The 15,798-nt window shown below is 45.3% G+C and overlaps 1 long non-coding RNA gene across 1 annotated transcript in view; it reads left to right on the plus strand.

Moving 5' to 3' along the window:
• The window catches only part of LOC136568563 (uncharacterized), a 111,186-nt gene that overhangs the window by 57,354 nt on the left and 38,034 nt on the right, over positions 1 to 15,798 (plus strand). The window lies entirely within an intron of this gene.

The following is a 15,798-nucleotide window of genomic DNA, read 5'->3' on the forward strand; positions in this document are numbered from 1 at the left end:
CCGCCAGTCCGCGGGTTTGGTTCCCACTGATGACCTGGTTCTAGGACCAAAGCTAAGCTGAACAGTTCCAGAAGAAGCCATGGAAGTCACCGGAGGATTGCTATTGCAGTCCCAGGAAAATTTCTTGCCTCAGCAAACAAAAACCAAGCTAGCTAAAAACAAAAATGCAACTCCTTCCCTGCCACAAAGCTGAGCACACAGGAAAGTGAGTGCCTGAACACAAGCCACGCCAGAGTTCCCCCGGCTCCCATCCCTACCCTGGACCCAGCTTAAAGGTACAGGACCCATTTCTTGGCATAAAGCAGATGATAGGGGAATACAGTATTATCATAAAATCACCCCAAAACAGTGATTTACCATACAGATACTCACAGGTAATAAAGAGTGGTAAAATCATTGTTGATACGTTAGGCATACTAACATGTCTTACTCCTCACTTGTGTCTTCTGAGATTTGAGCTAGTTAACAAAGCTGAGATTTTTGCAATTGCTTTCTGTTCTATATTTGGAGATGGCAACTCCAGGTTTTACATACAGGAACCTATTGTTCATTATTGTTGCTTTAAAATATGTTATCTAGCACCATCCAAGTGTTCTCATAACCTTTTATCAAGGGATCATGCTCACATGCTGGATTGCTTTCAGTTAGTAGAGATGCGTATTGGAATGGTTGTGTTCAGTGATATATCAGGAATGTTTATGTGAGCTATATGATGTATTAGAAATACATCTGTGGGATACAGAAAGGAAAAGTTTTCAGGTTGAATTACTGTCACAACTTGCATTCATGTTTCTGTTCTTCTATGTGTTTTTTTCCTTAACACTTCCTCTCCTTAATAACAGAAATTAATTAACATTAGTACAAAATGTAACATGTAACATACACCCTACATAATCCAGGAAGAAGTAGTTAGAGACCTGCTGTGCCACCTAGACATTCACAAATGTATGGGGAGGGATGTGATCCACCCGAGGGTACAGAAAGAGCTGGTGAAAGTGCTTGCCAAGACACTCCATCATTTACCATCAGTCCTGGTTAACTGGGAAGGTCACAGACAACTGGAGGTTGGCCAGTGTAATGCCCACCTACAAGAAGGTTTGGAAGGAGGATCCAGGGGACTACAGGCCTGTCAGTCTGACCTCGGTGCCAAGGAAAATTATGGAAGAGATCATCGTGAGTGCAATCACATGGCACATGCATTACAACCAGGGTAACAGGCCCAGTCAGCATGGACTTAGGAAAGGCGGATCCTGCCTGACCAACCTGATCTCCTTTTATGACATTGTGATCCACCTAGTAGATGAGGGAAAGACTGTGGATGTTGTCTACCTAGACTTTACTAAAGCCTTTGACACTGTGTTTCACAGAATTCTCTTGAAGAAGCTGAAGCTCATAGCTTGGACAGTATCCTCGGTAACCTAAAATCACAGAATCACTAGGTTGGAAGAGACCTTCAAGATCATCGAGTCTAACCCATGCCCTAAACACCTCAATTAAACCATGGCACCGAGTGCCACATCCACTCTTTTTTAAACACATCCAGGGATGGTGACTCCACCACCTCCCAGGGCAGACCATTCCAGTGCTTTATGTTATTGTATTCCATGTCTATCTGTGCCCAAAATTGTTACTGTCTTTTTAAGACTTGGCCATGCAGCCAGAAATGGAACCACAGGGCTAGGGGGAAATACTGGTCTTTTTAAGGTCAGACCACTCAGGCAGAGCTCTCTTGGCTCTGGCTCTTATCGTTTTGTTCTTGTGGGGAGAGAACTGAAGCAGCATGGATGGAGGCTCCCTCTTTGGTTTTCTTTTGTTCTTCTCTGGCCTCCAGAGGGGATGCTTCAGACACCTCTCTGGACTGGCAACAGTAGCAACCTGAAAAGCTGCATTTCACAACCAAAACTGTTTCAGAATGAATTTTGCAACACCTGTCTGCAGTGCAAAGCCAGAGCCAGTTGGTGTCGGGCCACCATTCATTGGTGCTTAGGAGTCCATTTTTCTTCCCCTCTCCATCAGAACAGGGACCTGAGATAGCAGCACTGACACCCAATGAACTGGAGGCTGACATTGCAGGGCCAAAACTCCATAGGTAATGCCAGCAACTTCCATCTGCCACCAGAACTGCTTTGTAAGCTCCTACCCTCCCATGTTTTTGTTCCGGGGGAAGGTTGAGCAGGGTTTGTCTGCCATCTTCCTCTTGTCTCCCAGACTACGTGGCTGTGCCATCTTGGGGGGAGGGTTTGCCTGCCCATCACAGGTAACCCAAAATGGTAATGTATTCTGTATCTACCTGTGCTAAAAAATTGTTACTGTCTCTTCAAGAACCTGCAGCTAGAAAATGGAAATGGGGGTGGGGGCATTTCCACGGTCCCTTTTTAAGTTGGAGCCTGGAAGCAGAAATGTCTCTCTTGTCAGTGTTTGCTGAAGGCAGAAGCTCTGCTTCAGAGAGGGTTGCTTCGGAAAGTTGGGGTTTTTTCCTCAGTTTGCAACAAAGGCAATTTGGCAAACATGCATTTTGCAATCAAAAACTGTTTTGGAGTGAACTTTGCAAAGCAGGCCAGTGCCTGGGGCTGGGACACCCTTCAGCAGTACCGACAGACCAGTTCTTCCCTCCCAATACACCCACAGCTCGGAGGACAGCAGCACAAGCACCATTGGAGTCTAGCGGGGACAGGAAGAAGCAGCCAGCAGCAATGTGGAACTTCCCCCTGAGCTGGAACTTCTCATCTGCCACTAGAACTGCTTTGTTAGGTCCTGCCTTCCTGGGAGAGTTTGCTGCCATCCTTTCTCTTTTTCTCCCTACATGTGGTTGCCCATGGCAGGAGCCATCTTGGAAAGGGTATTTCCACCATTTTGTGTATCTCTTTGTTCTCAGGGAGTTTGTGAGACTTAGCAATTTTGTATCTAGTGATTGTTGACTGCTATTTTTTCCTGTTTCAGTTTTGCTTGTTAGCAAACTATTTGTTTTCACTTATATCTCCTTGTATTTCATTTCTTCCTATTGGTAAAAAGGGATTGATTAAAACAAAGGGGGAGGTAACTCATTTTAGAGTGTTCCCCTTTAAATTGTCTTGAACCAAGAAAAATTTGGCATTCAAGTGGGGCATGACAGAGAAAGTGAAAAAATAGCAATTTTGTCTGGAACATTTGATATTGGGTACAGAACTCACTGGCCACCATGCTGCCCAGTCTAATCATGGGACTGTGGCACCTAGGAATGAATGTATGCTTCTCTGTATATATGTGACATTTTGCCCAAGATATGGCTCTCTTTTGGATCAGGCCCAGAAACTAAGAGTGCTTTGTTGATATACTCTGTGATACCAGCTTATGTAAAGGTAACATCAGACGCAATGAGAATTATTTGGGATGTGTATTCATTGCTGTTTGCCTGTCTTGATCTCAGCTGCTACTTCTGGGGGTTCATTAATAATGGTACCCAGCCTGTTCAGGAAACAGTAGGAAATGATTTTTCCCAGCCTTTCATCTCCTTCTCCCCTTTCAGGTCTGATGCATAACCTTTTGAGAATGTTCATTTCCCTCTGTATGTTCAAGACTCCATATTTTTGTTGCTTATTCTGTTAGGTCTCCTCTATATGGCCTACAGCACATTTAGAATCAGGGCAGAGATTTCCAGGAAGGTTGCAAAGAGATCTGCCCCAGTGGTGGAAAATCCTCAGTAGAACAGGATGTGGGAGGATATAGGCCAGGTTCTGAAGAAATATTCTGCCCCAATAGCTTAGAATTTCCCCCTGAACATATTCAAAACCCAGCTGAGGTAGGGAAATATCTGAAAGAAAATTGCATGGATAGCTCCAAAGAGGGGCAGCTCATTGCACTCTGCTGAGCCCTGGTTAATGCTTATCACACCCTGCTAATTACTGTACAGCAGCAGCTACAGCCAGAGGGAAAGGAGAACAAATCTACAGATACCATGGTCACTCAGGCTGCAGTTAAACCAGAAGGGAAGCCTAAGACAATAGCAGTCGCCCCTGTCCAGAGGAGGAAATATAAAACCAAGTCCATTCACCCAGTGTATGACGATGGGGAGCCAGGACCCTCACAGCCAGAGGAGGAATCAGAACCAGAAATAATCACTGAGTCTTTGTCCTTAGAAAGTCTCCACAATCAGGGAAGAGACCTTACCCAGCAACCCGATGAGTCTATATTGAGCTGGTTTATCTGAGTCGGGGACACTGCAGGTGATGGTACAATTTTGAATGGTACTGAAGCAAGGTACTTGGGATCTCTGTCATGTGATGTGGGTATTGACCAGGGCATTGTGAGAGGTCCAAACCCTTCAGTCTCTGAATGCGGCTCAGCAAATGTGAAGGAGAGATACCTTTGCCCAGATCTCCAGCTGCAGTAAGGCCCTTGGAAGACCATGGAGCAAGAAATCCAATGCTTCTGGGAACTGGTTGTGCTAGAGATCCTTTCCTCAAATGATGACCAAACCACTAAGAGTCTAGACCTGGTAAAATGTACAACGCTGATGCAGCTCAAACTTGCACAACTTGGAACCCAAGTGTATGCCCAATTCCTAGTATCACTGCAGTGGAATGGGAAAAAAAGACAGTGGACACTATGATAAGAAGGCTCTGGACATATGAGGATACTTTCCACACCCCAACACAGGCCCAAATCTTGGCTGTGGAAATGGACTTTATCAATCATATGCAGAAATTGAAAGACAGGATTGAAGAGACCCATCAGAAACTCAGGAAGGAGCTTAAAGAGAGTCTTCTCCAAGTCTCATAAACACAGCCCACAGCCCCTGTTATCAGAAGCAGATATCCTCTAGCTAGGGAGAGGGGGTACACCCCATGAGCTGACCTGTGGTTCCTCCTATGTGAGCATTGGAAAGACATGAGAAGATGGGATGGAAAATCCACTTCTGTCCTAGCAGCATGGGTGCATGTCTTGGTTTGAAAGACAGGTGTCTGCCAAGGAAGGTGGGAATCTCCCTTGGAATGGAAAATATGACCCCCTTCCCTGCAAATTATTTTAACTTTGAAATTAATGGGCTTTCAGGCAAAGATATGGGAAAAGGAATAACAGTTCTTTACTAGTATGTATATGTATAACAAGGCAAATAAACAACAACAATGGCAGCAACAGCAGAAAAAAAACCAGAAACCAAACAACAGTCTTCTCTTGGCTGTCAAGCACTTTCCCCTTTGGTGTATTTATGGTCACAGCCAGCAGGGGCACTGTTGGCTCCCGGCTGGGCAGGGCAGGTGCAATGATTCTGCCGTGGCTACAGGGGAGGTTGTGGCATGAGGTCGGCCATCGCTCTCCATGCAGTTCTGGTGGGGGAGCTAGTGAGAGAGAGAAAAGGGGCTTACCTTTGCAAACTCATGGGAAGCAGCTGGTCTCAGTACCCCTTGTGAAATTGAATGGACTGCAGCAGGAAACCTCGGAAACAGCAAGCTGGAATGGCAGAGGCAGGCACACCCAGGATGACAAAACAAAGAGTAGCAAAGGCTTGAGGCAAGAATCCCTGAAGAAATGGCAGAGAACAGCAGGACCAGATGGGGAATTGCTGCCCTGTGTAGCTCACCAGTGATGGATGACTGGAGGATCAGGCTGTGCCAAGGGGGCAGTCTCCAGCAGGGAAGGGAGTGCTGCCGGCTCCTGGATCCTGGCACAGCACACACTGGCTCTGGGCTCCCAAGCACCAGAGAAGCAGAGAAGCAAAGAAGCAAGCCAATAAGCTCCAGTCACAGTGCCGAAGGGAAAGAAAAAAATGGGCAAAATCCACCCAGTAACAGTATCTCTTGTCTGAGAGGGATCACACCTCTTAGCCATGGAGACAAATCACCTGCCTGGAATAAAGCAACTGCCTCGCCCCTCCCACGCCCCCACCCCCAGCCCCAACTCTCCCAGGAAATCCTGGGCTGGCTCTCACCCATCGTGATACTCCTGGAGCCGGGGTTGGGGGGTGGGGGGGGGGCAGCAACCACCTTGGACACAAAACAGAAGGAAAACCAAAAATGGATATGGAATAAAAACCCCCATCCCCAAGACAGTGTGTAAGCTAAAAGAGGAAACTATTAACACAGGGAGTTCTACAAGAATGAATGGAGCTCCAGTTTCCTGTGACTGAGCTGCTAAGCATAACAGGAGGGAGAATGACAAGTATGAGCCCTTTGAAGGGACCTCCAGAATGTACACCAGGGAAGGAATGATAACCAGAACTAGAGGGGCCCTGCCTCTAGCGAGGTAGAGGCCAAGGAAAATCTAGTCTATTGGACTGTGTGTATCCGATGGCCTGACACAGCAAAACCAGAAAAGTACAAGGCTTTGGCTGACACTGGTTCACAATGTGCTCTAATACCATCGAGACATGTAGGGCAGAACCTGTTTCCATTACCGAGGTGATGGGGGGGGGTCCTTAGCAGTTGACTCTATTAGAAGCTGAGGTGAGACTGACTGGGAAGGAGTGCAAGAAACATCCAGTTGTGACTTGTCCAGACACCCTGTGTATTACTGGTATAGATTACCTCAGGAGTGGTTATTTCAAAGGCCCAAAAGGACTCAGGTGGGCTTTTGGGATAGCTGCTGTGGAAACAAGGCATTAGGCAGTTGAGCACCTTTCCTGGTCTTTCAGAGGACCCTTCTGCAGTAGGACTCCAGAGGCTTGAAGAACAGCAGGTAGCGATTGCCAGTACAACAGTCCATTGTTGGCAATACTGCACAAATCAAGACTCTATGATTCCCATCCATAAGATAATCTGTGAACTGGAGAGCTGCGGAGGATCAGCAACAGGACATCTTGCCATTATCAATATGATCAAGTGAAGCCGATTTATTACAAAAAGCAAGCTATATTTATACTGTTTTCTATTGTTCACACCTCAAGCTAATACATGATTGGTTAAATCCTTCTACGCACGCATTTTATTATTTCAGTTAATTTTAGTTAGTCTTTCTTCTTCATGCATCTTGCTGCGTTTTTCTTGTCTGCCTTTACATCCTGAACCATCTGCTTCTGAGCGTGTTCTTCTCCTTTCGTGTCCTTCAAGGGCATTGTGACCTTACTCAGTTTCTATGAAGGCTGGATTGTGCACATGTTGCACATGTCCATTGTCCGGCAAAAAACTCTCAACAATTCTTGTCTGGTTTTTGCACAAGCCAGACTGAATTAATAGCACGTTCAGTTATTCTTTGCACACACCGCAATAAGCAGGGTACAATATGCAAAATCACTAAAATAATGCAAAAAAACATAATGCCAAAGCGAACTAAGTCTTTAAGTCAACCAGTAATGCCCCAAGATTTTAACCACTCATCAAAAGAGTTATTAACAACTGTAAGTTTCTTCATGTTTTCTTTAAGTTTTGAAAGTTTCTTGTGAATTGATTCAGAGTGATCAGAGAGGTTCATGCAACACATCCCTTCAAAATCTTCACACCCGTGCCCTTGTGCTAGCAATAAAAAATCTATGGCAGCCCTATTTTGCAACACAGCATGGCGTATGCTATCAACATCAGTAGTGAGTTCATCTAGCACTGTGGACGTGATGTTAATTTGTTTCCCTGACCAACATGCTAGTCGCCTTAATTGTGTGAGGGCCTGTGCTAAGGCTACTCCTGGCATGAAAACTGATGCCAATATAACTGATGGTGAGTCCCATAATTTTACCTCATCTCTACATTCAGGGCCCAACTGATGCGCACTACGTCTCGAGCGTTGGGCCTTGTGACTGATGTTAAGCATCTGGTGGATGTTAGGGGTGAATAATGTTAGTTTGCCAAAATAGCATGGTCCTCCCAACGCTTTCTGGGGCACCGCAGGCCAGGCTTTATCCCCACAAATGAGGAAAACCCCAAGAGATAGCATTTTAGCTTCACCTTGCTCTGTTGGTAAAGGCCTTATCTAATTGTTGCAATAATCTGTGGTATTGTAGTACCATGAGGAGCCAGGGGATATCCAAGTGCTATCATTTTTTGCTTGTCCCTCTTTTATGCCAAACAAATCTGAGCCCGCAGAATAATACCCAAAAAATAGACAGTAATTGCCTGGCATAGAACCCAGGATGTCTAGTTCCTGTGGCTCCATGCCGGTGATATTCAATCCCTGGGCAATTGTAAAATCTTGTGCTCCCAGGGGGTTCATTGGAATCCCAAAAGTGTCACACCAATTTGCAGAGGTTGGTCCGCTGTGGATATTCCACCATTGGACCATGCACCAACTTGACCAAGCCTCATTTAAATTTTTGTGCACTGTGGCCTTAGTCCAAGGTCCAAATTCTTCCATAGAATCTAATGGAACTACAATTAAACAAGTACAAAAAGGATCGGAAGGTGTAGCCAATGATAAGCAAATTTATTCCTGCCCTGTTTGATTAGCCCATGTAACCCACATATTTGTTCACTGATCAATGTTATGCAATCCCCGTGTTTTTCCTATTATCGTAATGATTATCATCAATATTATTTGCTGGACAATTGCCATTGTTGCCACCTTTGCTGATCATGTCTATGCTTTAGCCAATATTCTTTGGCCTCGTCCCACTGACTCAGAAACGTGATGCTGTTGTGCCACTGCTATTCCTCTCCCACATTCTGCAGCTGTAATCTGATTTTGCAATACAATGTGATTTGCTATTGCCTGTTTTGCCAAGTGGAATTGAATCCAAAGCAAACTTCGCTGATCCTGTGTTTCAATAAGGGCTAAATCCTGGTTAAAATTCCAATGTTGTAAAAATATCCCTCTATAGGGTTCTGGGGGAGGTTGTCTTCTATGACTAGGCCCTAAAAATATTTCTAGTGTGCACTCAACATTAAGCGTATTAAGTATACTAAAACATCTATTGCAAGCTAAATTAGTAGAGCTAAATTTTTACTTTTTCCTGCGAGCTATAGAGATTATTTTCCTGATGGACTTGTCACCACCACTTCAGTTTGCATTTAACACACTGGACCCTGATCCATGGTTTGCAAAAATAGCCATGAACAGAACAAGCTCGTTCAATTTGGTTTAAGACCTGTATTGGAAGTGGTGGTAAGCTGTCATAACTGGTTATTGTAACCCCAGGTCCAGGTAGTTGGCCCGCATGGGTTAATAGCTGTGGAAAAAAGTTCAATCGTTGTTCAACCGTCAGGTGCTGGAGTATCGGGTTTAGCTGCCAATGTTCTGCTTCTGGACAGAGCATTAGCTGGCAGGTGTGACTTTAGGTAAGGTTTCACCCACTTAGCCGGAATCCAGTGAATTCCTTTATCTGTAAGTAAGCACATGTAACCTCTTCCCATTAATTTCACGGTTCCTGGCCCATCCCACATCCCTGTTTCTGGGCTTTTAAACGTGACTTGAATACCGTCAGGTAATTCCTCACTTGGCCTACGTATGAGGGCATCATGTACAAGAATAGGTGGTTCGTCCCTATCTCCTGTTGTTCTGAGATAATTAAATACAAAGATAGCCTTAGCTGTCCTTTCTTCCGGGGATAACCCTATCACTCCCCCTTTTTGTTTTTGCAGCATGCCCTTGAACATCTGATGGGCTCGCTCAATAATCGCCTGACATGTAGGGTTGTGTGGAATACTGGTATCATGTTGAATACCCCATAAGGTGCAAAAATGTTGAAACTTTAAAGAACAATAAGCAGGGCCATTATCTGTCTTGATGGCTAAAGGGACTCCCAATACTGCAAAGCAATTGTACAAATGTTTCTCAACATGACGTGCTGTCTCACCTGTTAAAGGGGTAGCCCATATAACACAAGAGTAAGTATCAATGCAAACATGCACAAACTTCTTCTGGCCAAATTCTGCTACACGTGTTACATCCATTTGCCATAATTGCAAAGGTTGGATACCTCTTGGGTTAACACTAGTGCCTAAGCCAATGCCATCCCTTTGACAATCTGGGCAGGATCGTACAATGCCAGTGGCATCAGTAAGAGGGATACCAAATTGTTTAACCAACATCTTTGCGGAATGATGTAAAAAGGCATGAGAATTTTTTGCTTGTTGAAATTTATCAGAGGTTGGCATTGGCCAGACAGCAGCTACCAACCAATCAGCTTGAGCGTTACCTTCAGACAGACCAGGGAGATTTTGATGACTGCGAACATGAGTAATAAAATACTCCTGTTGGCGTTGGTTCAAATTTCTCAGTAGTCTGCTTAAAAGTGAATACAAATATTTGTTAATTAATTTCCTTAACTACCGCCCTTTCAAGGCGTTGTACACAGCCAACCATGTAAAGTGGATCAGAAACAATGTTAATAGCCTGATCGTTCCAATTCTCAAAGGCCCAAATAACTGCCTTCAACTCCAAGGTTTGCAATGTATCTCCTACCTCCCCACGAATTATATGCTGATTCCATGAACCCTTTTGCTGCCACGTACAAGCAGCCCTTTTAGACCATTTGCCTGCATCTGTAAAGATTGTTAGTCCGGATACAGGACATTCAGATCTCCAGGGCCTGTCTTCCAGACACTGCTGCTCTAACAAGGACAACACACAATGTTGCAAATAGGTATTGTGAACTCTTCCGCCATAATCAGTAAGGGCTATTTGTAACGGTACAGAAGGCCTAATTCCCCATTCTAGATACCAATTGGCTAAAGGTACTGCAATCGCGTACAGTTCCTGTCCCCAAATTTCTAGTATCCTCCCTCTGCCTTTCATGATCAATTGAGCAAATAGTTCTAGGAGAGTGGTAATGGTTCTAGGCTGTCACACAGGTAAAAATACCCACTCCAGAATGGTTTAAGGATTAGCCCAAGTCTCTGTCCATTGATAAATTAATGCAAAAGGATGTTTGGCGTTCTGGTCACCCTCCTTGCTATGGTTGATCATCAGTTGAACTGGGACACCTTCAGTCATGTTCTGTGGCAACCTTTGAGGCTATGTGTTCCAAGGCCTGTTGATGCGTCCTATCCAGTGATTGGCGCTTGTCTGCCTGAGATGAGGTACCTAGCAGCTGTATTAACAGTTCAAGTTCTTCATTAGTTATTCCACAAATAGTTCTAATCCATTGTATATCTCCTACTAATTTTTGAACATCATGTACAGTTTTTATCTCAGTAGTAATGGTAATCTTCTGAGGTTTCACTACAGCTTGATCAATGTGCCACCCAAGATACTTCCATGGAGCTGAACTCTGTACCTTTTTAGGGGCAATTTTCAACCCTCTCTGTTCTAGAATAGTTGTCATGCTTGCTAAAACATTTTCAAAGTCCAATTGCTGTCCTGCTACCAAGATATCATCCATGTAATGATATATGATACAGTTAGGAAATTGCTGCCGCACTGGCTCTAATGCCCAGGCTACGTAAACCTGGCACATAGTGGGGCAGTTGTTCATCCCTTGGGGAAAAATTACCCATTCATATCTCTTGTAGGGTTCTGCTTTGTTGCTGGAGGGGACTGAGAAAGCAAAATAACTGGTATCCTCAGGGTGTAAGGGAATAGTGAAAAAATAGTCTTTGAGATCAATAATCAATAAATCCCAGGACTCAGGTAACATAACGGGATGGGAGTCCAGGTCTTAATGCTCCCATACTCTGCATTACTGCGCTGACTGCTCTAAGATCATGCAACAACCTCCATCCCCCACTCTTTTTTGGAATTGTGAAAATAGGCAGGTTCCATGGGCTAGATGATGGTATTATATGACCAGCCTAAAGTTGTTCTTGAACCAACTCTTGAACTTTGAGCAGCTTTTCCTTTGACAGCGGCCACTGATTAATCCATATAGGGGTATCGGTAGTCCAGCTAATTTTGAGGATTGGCTGCCCCCCAGTGGCTGCTATTGAAAAGGCTGCGTGACAATTGTGGCCTTCAGTTGACTTAACAAATCCCTGCCAATTAAACCTAACAAATTACCAAGAGTCTGCATGACATAGGGTCGTGTTTTTACGCTCACTCCATTTGGGAAAGTAATCGAGTTGCTTGGGTTCCCTACTTAATCAAGTTGCTTGGGTTCCACCAATCCCTGCAATTCCCAAAACAGGATTGACTACTGGCCAATTTTTGGGCCATATAGTGCTTGAAATGATCGTTACATCTGCTCCGGTATCAATTGTGAGTCTCTTGGTAATAGAATTACCATTGGGATGTGTCAAGTTTACCTGCTTATCTGGTTTACCTCTCATAATGTCCATAGTCCAATAGACTTCTGGGTTACCTGTGGAGCCAAAACTGCCTGTTCCCCACTCCTTCAATCCTGTACAGGGAACACAAGACTTAAAAGGAACAAGTTGAGCAATTTGTGATCCTTTAGGGATAGATACAGGAGGAAAAAATGTCCTAACCATAATTTTGATAACCTCTTGATAGTCTGCATCAATAACTCAAGGAATTACATCCAATCCTCTTTTGCTAGCAGATGACCTTCCTAACAGGAAAGCACTAAGCCCACCCCCCAGAGGTCCCTTTACATTAGTCTCCACCAGATGTACTGCAGAGTCAGTGATGATAATGTCTATTGTTGTTTCCATGTCCACTCTGGCGCTTCCAGGAGTTGCAGACTGGAGTGAGTAAAGTCCTCCAGAGGGGGGTTGAGCCACCCATGCAGCTCCCCAAGCTTGTGTCTTTGCATGTGGGGTCACACTCCATGATCTGTTTCCCTGGAACCTGCAGTCTCTCACGTGGTGATTATCCTTCTTGCAGATGGAGCAAAATTTCTTTATTGGCACAGATCGACATTGACTCCGTACATGTCCGACCTTCCCGCACCCAAATCATTTGACATTTTTCCCTTCTTCCTTCTTTTCTAATTTTGAAAGTAGTGGCTTTACAGCGCCTTGTACCGCAGCAGCCACATAGGCAGCCTTTTGTCTCTCTCTGGTTCTAGTCATTCATTCTAGCATGTCAACAACTTCTGCTCCCTTTTGCAACGTGCCTAAAATCTGTTGAGTCTTATCGTTAGCATTATCAAAGGCAAGCATCTTAGCTTCTGCTTTGTTTCCGGATCCAAATCAGGGTGATCATAAATAGCTCTATGCAAGCAGTCTACGAATTTATCAAAGTCCTCATTTCCCCCTTGACATATCTGTGTAAAAGCCTGAGTATGCAGCCCATCAGGCAATGCAAGGATCGAGTTGTATGCAAGTTGTTGGCTTAAATGCAAAACTTCATCAATACTTTGGGCTTGGGCAGTTCTGTGGACCAGGGACCTTCTCCTAATAACTGTTGTGCTGTGATTCCAAACAATGGGTCCCCCTGAGACCAAGGTCTTGCTTCCTCTTTTTTACATGCCCCTTCCCAATTCTTATAGAACTGAATCTGCTGGTGAGGAGGCATGATTAACCTAACCAGTTTGAACATCAGCTGGAACGAAGGAATCTGCTGTAAAAATGAATTGCAATAATGATTGTGCTAATTGAGATTTCAAGCCAGATTGTGTAATGGCACTTTTCAATTTTTCTAATATCTTCCAATAGAATGGCTCCCATCCTCGCCCTGCGGCTTGGGTTACCACAGGGAAGGCTTCTATAGTACTAGGGGAGAATGTCCCCTCAATTATTGCTTCAGTAATAACTCCCTTCCACTTTCTTTTTTGTGCTGTTTCTGTTTCAGGATCTAGCTCTAACTCCTGAACTTCTGTGGTTGAGGGGGGTATCTTCCTCCCCCTCCACTCGTTGAGAGCCCTTTCAGAGCTCAAAGTAGCTGGCAGCTCCCTCCTTTCAAAAGAATAGTCCTTTTGGGGAGCAACTCGATTGCTTTGTTGAATTACTAATTTCTGCAAATTGTCTACCAAAGCTTTTAATTTCTCCTCTACCAAGGCAGATCCTGAATCTGTCTTTTCTTCTTCAGCCTCATCTTCAGATGATGAATGCATTATTTCTAGCACTTCACCACCAGCTGCTCCCTTTTCCTGAATACTTTTATTCTCAGGTTGGCAGCTGGAATCTTCGAGGGTGGCTGCTTCCTGACTCTGCTTCTCATCTGAGGGTCCTGAGGTTTTGAGTTCCTCTTTGGTTAGTGGAACCTGGCTACAGGGTCCTGGGCACCGCGAAGGAGCGTCTAACGTAGTTGAAAATAACTTACTTGCAGGAAATGCCTGTGGCTCAGGATTGGGGCTCAGGGAAAAAGCAACGCAAGCTGCTGCAGCGGCTTTTTTTTCCGCCTTCATCACCCATAATACCTCTACGATGTTTTTCCACAGGGTAGCATATTTAGATGCCTTTTTAGCCTCATGTCCTCCCGAGGCAATACAGTCCCACAACATGCCGCCCACAGCTTCCCATGTCGATACCTCAAAAGCGACCTGCGCTCCTGGTATGAGGTTTCGTTCCCATGCCCAGTAAATAAGTCCCTTCAGAGTGGAAGCATCATATTTCTGCCCTCTCTTATATAGGATATGTTGGAGGAGTTTCTGGACCCCATCTCTCTCATGGTCTGACCCCATCTCCTCCCTGGCTGCTCACCTGATCAGGGTGAGATCAATTCTTCTTCAATCAGAGCTCCTTTATCCACCTCTGCTTCTCGCTGGGGCAGCGAGGATACTTTCGACCAGCTTCTGCCTTTACATCCTGAACCATCTTCTTCTGAGCGTGTTCTTCTCCTTTTGTGTCCTTCAAGGGCATTGTGATCTTGCTCAGTTTCTATGAAGGTTGGTGTCATGGTTTGACACTGGCACAATGCCAGTGCCCCCATGAGGATACCCTCTCCCTGGTTTCTGCTGTGAGATGTGACCAGGAATAAGCAAAGCAGGCTCCTACTTAGGGAAGAAAGAAAACAAAACTTTATTAACTACACTACAACTATATATAAAAAGGAACACACACAGGAAAAATGAAAACCTTACAAATACATTTCCTCCTCCCCCCACCAAATTTCCAATACAATACATCTATTCCCCAAATCACCAACTCTTGGTCCAGCACCACCCTTCAGACAATCAATCCTCAGTTCATCAAGAGGAGAGGAGTCCTTCTTGTACCATGGGCTTCCCCTGGAAACACAGTTGAAGCCTCGTGTGTTTCCGTGTCACTCGTGGCACCGCCCGGAGTGCATCTGCCGTTGTGACCTCTTCCTTTCATGTCCAGTGCTCTCACCACTGAACATGGACCAGAGCTGCTTCTAGGCTTGTCTTTTTAAGGATTCTTTGTCCCGATCCAAAAAAAGGCACAGTCTCTCCTTTGGGACACCTGTCCCCACAGTCTCTCCTTTGGGACACCTGTCCCCCCCATATTTGTCACCCCCTGGGGCCAAGGGGTACCAACACTGAACCCTCTTGGTTTTGAGGCATTGCCTCCCCTTAGATGCAGTCTCTGTATCACAAGGAACATGGTTCTGTCCATGGCTGTACAAACAGAGTCCAGCAAAAGCCATTCCATCATCTCTTCCCACTAAGATTCTTCTCTATTCTTCCACTGTCTCTCTCTTGCCCAGACCTCTCTCACACTTGCACATTTCCTTCTTCCATTTCCCACTCTATCTCTCTTCTAGGAAAGGTCAATGTTCTGCAAAGTTTTCATTGTCCAAAAAAGGGTTAAAAACTCAGACTCTGCCTTCTCAGGAACTCCCACAAGCGGCCGGACACCTTCTCGCTGCATCCTCCCCCCCCCCCCCCCCCCGTGCTCCGCTTCTCCTTCTCAGCCATGCTGCCGGCACATGTTATCAAGTTTCAAGGTAGCAGTCTCAAGCACAGGCTGTACTCTCTCTCTCTCTTGGGGGGGGCTGCCCAATGCCTCCCGGTACTTCTCCCACCCTTCCATCCTCGGGGGCCTCTTCACCTCCCCTCTCGGTCCAAGCCTCGGCCTCCCTCATCCAGCTGCATGGCTCCCCTCCCCTGCCCAGCAGCAGCAGCTGAACGGGGGAGAGATCCGAACTCTTTCC

The sequence above is a fragment of the Molothrus aeneus genome, chromosome W, assembly GCF_037042795.1.
Source record: "Molothrus aeneus isolate 106 chromosome W, BPBGC_Maene_1.0, whole genome shotgun sequence".
Lineage (NCBI taxonomy): Eukaryota > Metazoa > Chordata > Aves > Passeriformes > Icteridae > Molothrus > Molothrus aeneus.